We start from the raw sequence: 5,998 nt of genomic DNA, 5'->3' as shown, positions 1-5,998 counted from the left end.
AGTAAAGTCAGATTTCTTTTTTGAATTAGTAACGTTTCACTTAGAAAGCAGACGTGACAGGTGAGATTTACAAAGCAATTGTTGGTCATTTTTTAAATATAGCATTCGTCTGACCTCTGAGATTATGTTTAACACGTGACATGTATATGATGTCATCATAAACAGAAACAGAATACAGTGTATGCCACAGGTCGGCGTAACAAGGAGCATAAGATTAGACAACACCTGGGTTAGTAAATATGTTGATACAGTTATCGATGTGAGTTACAAAGACAGGTTGTTAAATGCTGGATAGAATGTCTGTAGACACTGCTTAGGACTGGAAAATGTGCTCTCTGTTTCAGTGCTTTATATTGTTCTACTGTCAGTCAGGAATGAATAGAAGAGCACCATGGTCTTTGTAGTACAGATGCAAATACAACAATTACACAACAGAAGCTACAGAGGTTCTGCGTATTATGTCCCCCATAGTAACCAATCCCATCGCCTGACGCTGACAGTCTGTGTGAATCTCAGTGAAGCTAGGATTTGAAAAGAATCTTGAAATCATTGTTTGAAAGTCGTGAAAACATGAAGGAGTCGATACATTCTTACTGAAACTCAAAGTTAACTGTAGCCAGAGTGTTATTTTTGAGCCCATTAGTTTTCCATTGTTTTGGCACAGCTAAAGTTGAGGGCTTTCAGACCTGACGTGCTGCAATCCAACAGATGTGCTTTCTATTAGCTTTCACTGCAAAAAGAATAGTTTCCTTGCACTGTGTGCGTGCAATAGAACCTTTCTGCTCAGAAGAAGGCTTTATTAAGACTTACACAATTGTCACTGTGCCCATCTGTGCTGCCCTTATTTTCTCTTTTTAGCTGAAAGCAAAGTGCTCTCGCAGTCTTTTGGGCAATCCCAGGAGGAGATCAGTGAGGATGAAAGAAAACGAAGGTCAAGAATGTTTATTTCCAAAAACCTAGAGAGACGCGTCTTTTTAGACTCAGGCTCCAACCAGTCTTTAGGAACACAGAGAATGGAGAGATAATGAGAGACAGAGAAAGAGATGATATTTGATCTTAGCCTTGTCGAAACAGAATTAGTAGTTTGCCCAAAACACTCAAGTAGTGTGCTTGAGGGACTCAGCATGGATGGTATTTGTGTGAAAGATGAATTTTGACCACTTATTCATATTATCTCCTGGTTATGTTTGCTACCTAAAATCTTCAGAAGAGCGTTAATAGTAAATGATCGGACTGTGACTGCAGAGCTTCAGTGAAACATTATAAAGCTATAGTGTGTTTCCTTCAAGGTCTGATATGCCACACTGGCTGCGTTTTGGCTTGTTTAATAATACGCTGGCACACCAGTGTTCAACTATGTCACATTTAACCAGTCAAACGCAGCTAACTGCATGTAACGGTTTATCCTTTGGTTTCCTTCTCACGTTTTGGTGGCTAACTCTGGGTTACCCTCAAAGCGTGCCTGTGATCTCTCAGCTGTAGAAGAAGGCTAAATGGAGAATGGGAACTTTCCTGCTGTTTGAGTGAAACCTCTCTGTTTGTCCAAAGGTATCTTATTAGTATATTAGTCTAATATTTTGGTCTTAGGTGCGATATAAAAGCTTTTTGTATTTCTTGATCCTGAAAAATGTTTTCAAATGAGAAATGTGTGATATTAAAAAGATATGACACGGTTTTCAATCATGTGTTATGCTGTTATTCTTATATAAGATGAGCAGTTATGTGTGTAAAATGTGGTTTGTGCATGACTGTTGCAGTTTAGCACTGCTTGGGTTCGCTTCAGTGAAGTATGTAATGGCCTACAGTCAGCACAAGCGTAATGTATGGGATCTGATCTTTACTGTGCATCCTCATTTAGTAGCTACTGAGGCAGAGGGGGAGTAAGGGTGTGAAAGAACGCTGCGCAGAGAGTCAACAACTAAACATGAAGTGAAACATTTCTTAAAAACAAGGGGAAAATGGCTCACTTAAGTAAGCTAACTATACCAACTACTTCCCTGTGGAGTAACCCTGCATTATATCCCAGTAGCAGCTAAAATAATCCCCACTTACGTGCTTCAAAAAGCACTTTCAGCACTGCCTTTAGTCTAATCCCTGGCTTTTCCAGGCACTGCAAGAGTTTCATCAAGCACAAAGAACTAAAACGACTCATTTCCTGACGGCCTTGCCTGGCTGAAGGAGGTATTGCACTTGCTTAATAAGCCTCCATCTTTTTTCACTATCCATCTTCTGTCCTGTAAATCCTCACAGCACTAGCAGAAATTCCTTGGTGATATAGTAGGTGGGCTCACAGCAGAGTCACAGCACACAGTGGCACATAAAGCATTAAGAGCCATTGAGTAGTCCTCCCCAGAGGCAGATAACAGTCAGAACACGGGGCGATAATGCTTGAATGTTGCTGATGCCGGTCGATTGAAATGGATCCATTATGCAGCCTCTGTTATGTGATATAGCAAGCATCCTGCTATTTCTGCTTCAAGTGCTTGACAAGTTCTTTTTCCATTACATTGCTTCATGAGTTCTTTGAAGAATTACATTATCTGGTGTTGAATTTTTTGCGTATGTTCTCCCTTGTGCTTCTTGTGGCTTTGTAGGCTCAAGATAAAGTTTTTCAAAAACCGCAAAGGTTGATTTTCTGGATTACTTCATGCAATTCATTTCTCAAAATTGCGTGCCCACTCTCTTCTTCTCATGTGCATTTTTCCTAGAATGTCACGACTGTGGCTACTTGCTGAACGTAGCCATAATGTATTTTTCGGACATGTTTTGGCCTTTTTCGGTCTGCTAAACCTACTCAGAATGTCCTCCATTTAAACCACCATCCCTGCAGAACTTTCCTTTCATCTTTGCAGCGCAATTTTACTGAGCCACAGCATTGATATACAATGTACTGAGAGTGAGAGAAAGAGAGGGAGCCAAAAAAGGTCAGCTCCTCTCACTGACTGCACAAGTCAGTGTTGTGCTTCAGTTAAGAAAAGGAAGTGAAGTGAGCACAAAGTTTTCTCTTCACAGTTTTCTCAGCTGAGCCTTGTTCATTTAGATTGGATATCAGAAGCTGCAGAAGACAAATTTCCTTCTTACATAGTAAGAAGGTTCTCATTTTCCCTACTACCCTGCGTCACAAAGTGACAATACAAATGGTTGCTTCATGGATAGGAAATATATATTTTATACCGTCTGTTCATCTCTAGAAAATGCTGTTCAGGCATTTTCCACTACTGCTTTACATTCCTAGTTTTGCAAAGAGAATATTTATGCGAGTCCAGTCAGCAAGCATGCAGTGTTGTGGTTGCTGGCCCCAAGGTATCTGCACTGGATTAATAAGTAGTATGATTCCTTTTTAAAAACACTAGTAGACACAGAGACAGTCACTGTTTTCTCTCAGGATTTCTTGAATATATCAAGGGATTTCATCCACATTCTTGCTGATTCCATTTCTTTTGGTTTTTGGAGGGCATTTTTCTTCGCATTGGTTGTTCAAAACACAATAAAATTACATTTCTCAATATGTTAGGATTCTCATACCATAGGCATCCTCATGACTTATGTTGATGCAGAGAGCTATTCTTTAACACTGTTTTCAACCACTGGAAGCAGTGTTGCCAATCAATGAGCATAAGCGTCTCCATTTCTCAGGTATTAAAGGTGCTAAATTAGCGAAACACAACACTACTTATGTTTTCACAAGATTTACTACCATGTGATATAGAGGGTATTACTCAGGCAGATGCGGTCACATAAATCTATAGAGTCTATGGGGAATGAGGAAAATAATGATAAAAGAAGTTTCCATTTGTGGTCCACTTTTTTTTTGATCCAGGTAGTTTATTAAAATTATTTTTCCAACAGTTAAACACATAAGCATATACCAATAAATGTACAACATTGCTCCCACCTCTCAATAACAGATCTCAAGTGAAAAATAAAATAGTGATATATATACTCAGAGTACACACAAAACTATAGGCATGCAAGACAATGGGCCACTGGGCTATATACATTCAACATAACAGAATCATGATTCCATATCACAGGATGACATTTTGTCAATATAACTAATGACCGGTTGCCAGGAAGGATGAAATTTTCCAGCACACCCTCTGATGGTGAACTTAATCTTCCTTAGATGAACATCACGTCTCTAATCCACAGGCCAAATGTTGGGGGCCGAGGGTCCTTCCACTTGGTGAGAATAAGTCTTCTGGCCAGCAGAGAGGTGATAGAGCAAGTTTATTCAGGGATGCTTCAGAGGGAATCACACCAAACATTTAAATCAGAGGGGTTGGCTGGATCGTTTGTCCTGTTATGTTGGAGTTAGTCTCAAAGGTTGAGCTCCATCCATGTAACTTGTGTGAAACATGTAAAACATGTGCAGCAGAGTGGCTGGAGCTGTCTTACCCAGGCCGCATGTGGGGTCCAAATCAGTGGAGATGATGTACAACCTTAAAATGTATAACAGATCGCCTGATGAGTTGGAGATATTCATTGAAACTTGTAGCCAAGTTGTCTCGGGTATTGTTTCTCCTAGTTCCCCTTCCCATCTATGCTTAAGGCCCTCTAAGGTAGTCAGCTTGTGGTCATTAAACACTGTATACATTTTACCAATGATCTTCTTTGAGTCCGTTTTGTTTTTAATTATCAGGTCCAGCAGAGAAGTGGACGGGTGCATAGGGAAACACTCAGAATTAGATGAGACAAAACATCTAATTTGCAAATATCTAAAAGACTTAAATCAACGTAAATTAAAACTTTTTGAGAAAGCTTTTTTCTAAAGAAACAAACCTCTTATCTATATACAAATTGTTGAAAGACCGTATCCCACACTCCAGCCAGCCGTGAAATGCTTCGTCCATAACCGAGGGTGTAAACAGGTGGTTTTTTCCTTATTGGCGCACCAAGTCACAACTCAGTAAGATTAAAGGCTTTTCTGAATGAATAACAACACGGTTGTGTGTATATGATGGTTTTTAAGTGGTCCACTTTTTGCCCCAATTCTAGTGTTGAGTCGTTTTGAGCAAGTTCTGGTTGTGTTAAGCATTATGCATGGAGAGCAAATGAGGAAACTAGTCTGATGAAGTCTGGAAACCGTTGGGTTTGTTTGGAATTAATTTAGTTTTGATTTTGCTTTTTTAACCCAAATTCTCTGGCACCCCAAAACTAGTGAATGTGTTCCCAGATTGATAGGAATATTGATAAGCATTTACTGCTGCATAACTTTATTTAAAAAGTACAACAGTTAGAACACTTTTTAGTGTGTTGCCACTGAGCATCATGTATGGCTTTTAGTTTGCTTGAGTTTAGGTTCTTGTTGAATAAATGCTGTTGTTGTCTGGTTATTGATGTCTTTTTGAACGAGTTGGAGTGATAGGAGGGACTAGACTGAGGTTATTCGATGCCTGGCCTTAAATTCTAAAACTTTGATACACTGTTATATTTGTGACGATCCCTAATCTCTTTTTCATTACCAGTTTCATACGACGCAGAGATACATTTCTTGTTAAACTAGTGAATTTATTAATTGTGTGTAACAGCTTTCTCTTTTGTGTTTGATCTGTTTGATTTGTGTCTGATTTGCTATGAAGATTACTGAGAAGAGTTAGAGTTGAGGTTTGAGATAATTAAAGACACGTAAAAAAGCTGATTGAAGTCTGTGAAGTGTTTGAAGATGGATTGGGAATTTTGACTTCAGACACAATTTTGCATTTGGCCATAAACAAAAATACACATGCTAACCGCAGCGAACCATGAAAATTCAGAAACAGCTCGGCTTGTCACGGTCTTGGTCTTGGGTTCGCTGCTCCTGACTTTACTGTGCGGAGAGAAGATTACAAAGAAAAAAATCTTTTCTCCTTTGATCTCTACAATAATTATAACACCTCAGCTGCAAATAAAACCTTTAATGTGTAGCAGTGATGTGTAGTGACTTTTGTAATAAAGCAAGCAGAGAGAAATACAAATAAACAAAATAAAATAAAGTCTTCCACTACTTTTTATTAAG

General features: G+C 39.0%; 1 protein-coding gene across 1 annotated transcript in view; it reads left to right on the top strand.

The window, feature by feature from the left end:
- The window catches only part of camkvb (CaM kinase-like vesicle-associated b), a 43,770-nt gene that overhangs the window by 28,207 nt on the left and 9,565 nt on the right, over nt 1–5,998 (top strand). The window lies entirely within an intron of this gene.

Source organism: Pundamilia nyererei, unplaced genomic scaffold (assembly GCF_000239375.1).
Source record: "Pundamilia nyererei isolate P.nyererei 1_Seehausen unplaced genomic scaffold, PunNye1.0 scaffold00391, whole genome shotgun sequence".
NCBI classification, from domain to species: Eukaryota; Metazoa; Chordata; class Actinopteri; order Cichliformes; family Cichlidae; genus Pundamilia; species Pundamilia nyererei.
The sequence above is the reverse complement of the archived record's forward strand: the minus strand, read 5'-3'. Positions and strand labels throughout refer to the sequence as shown.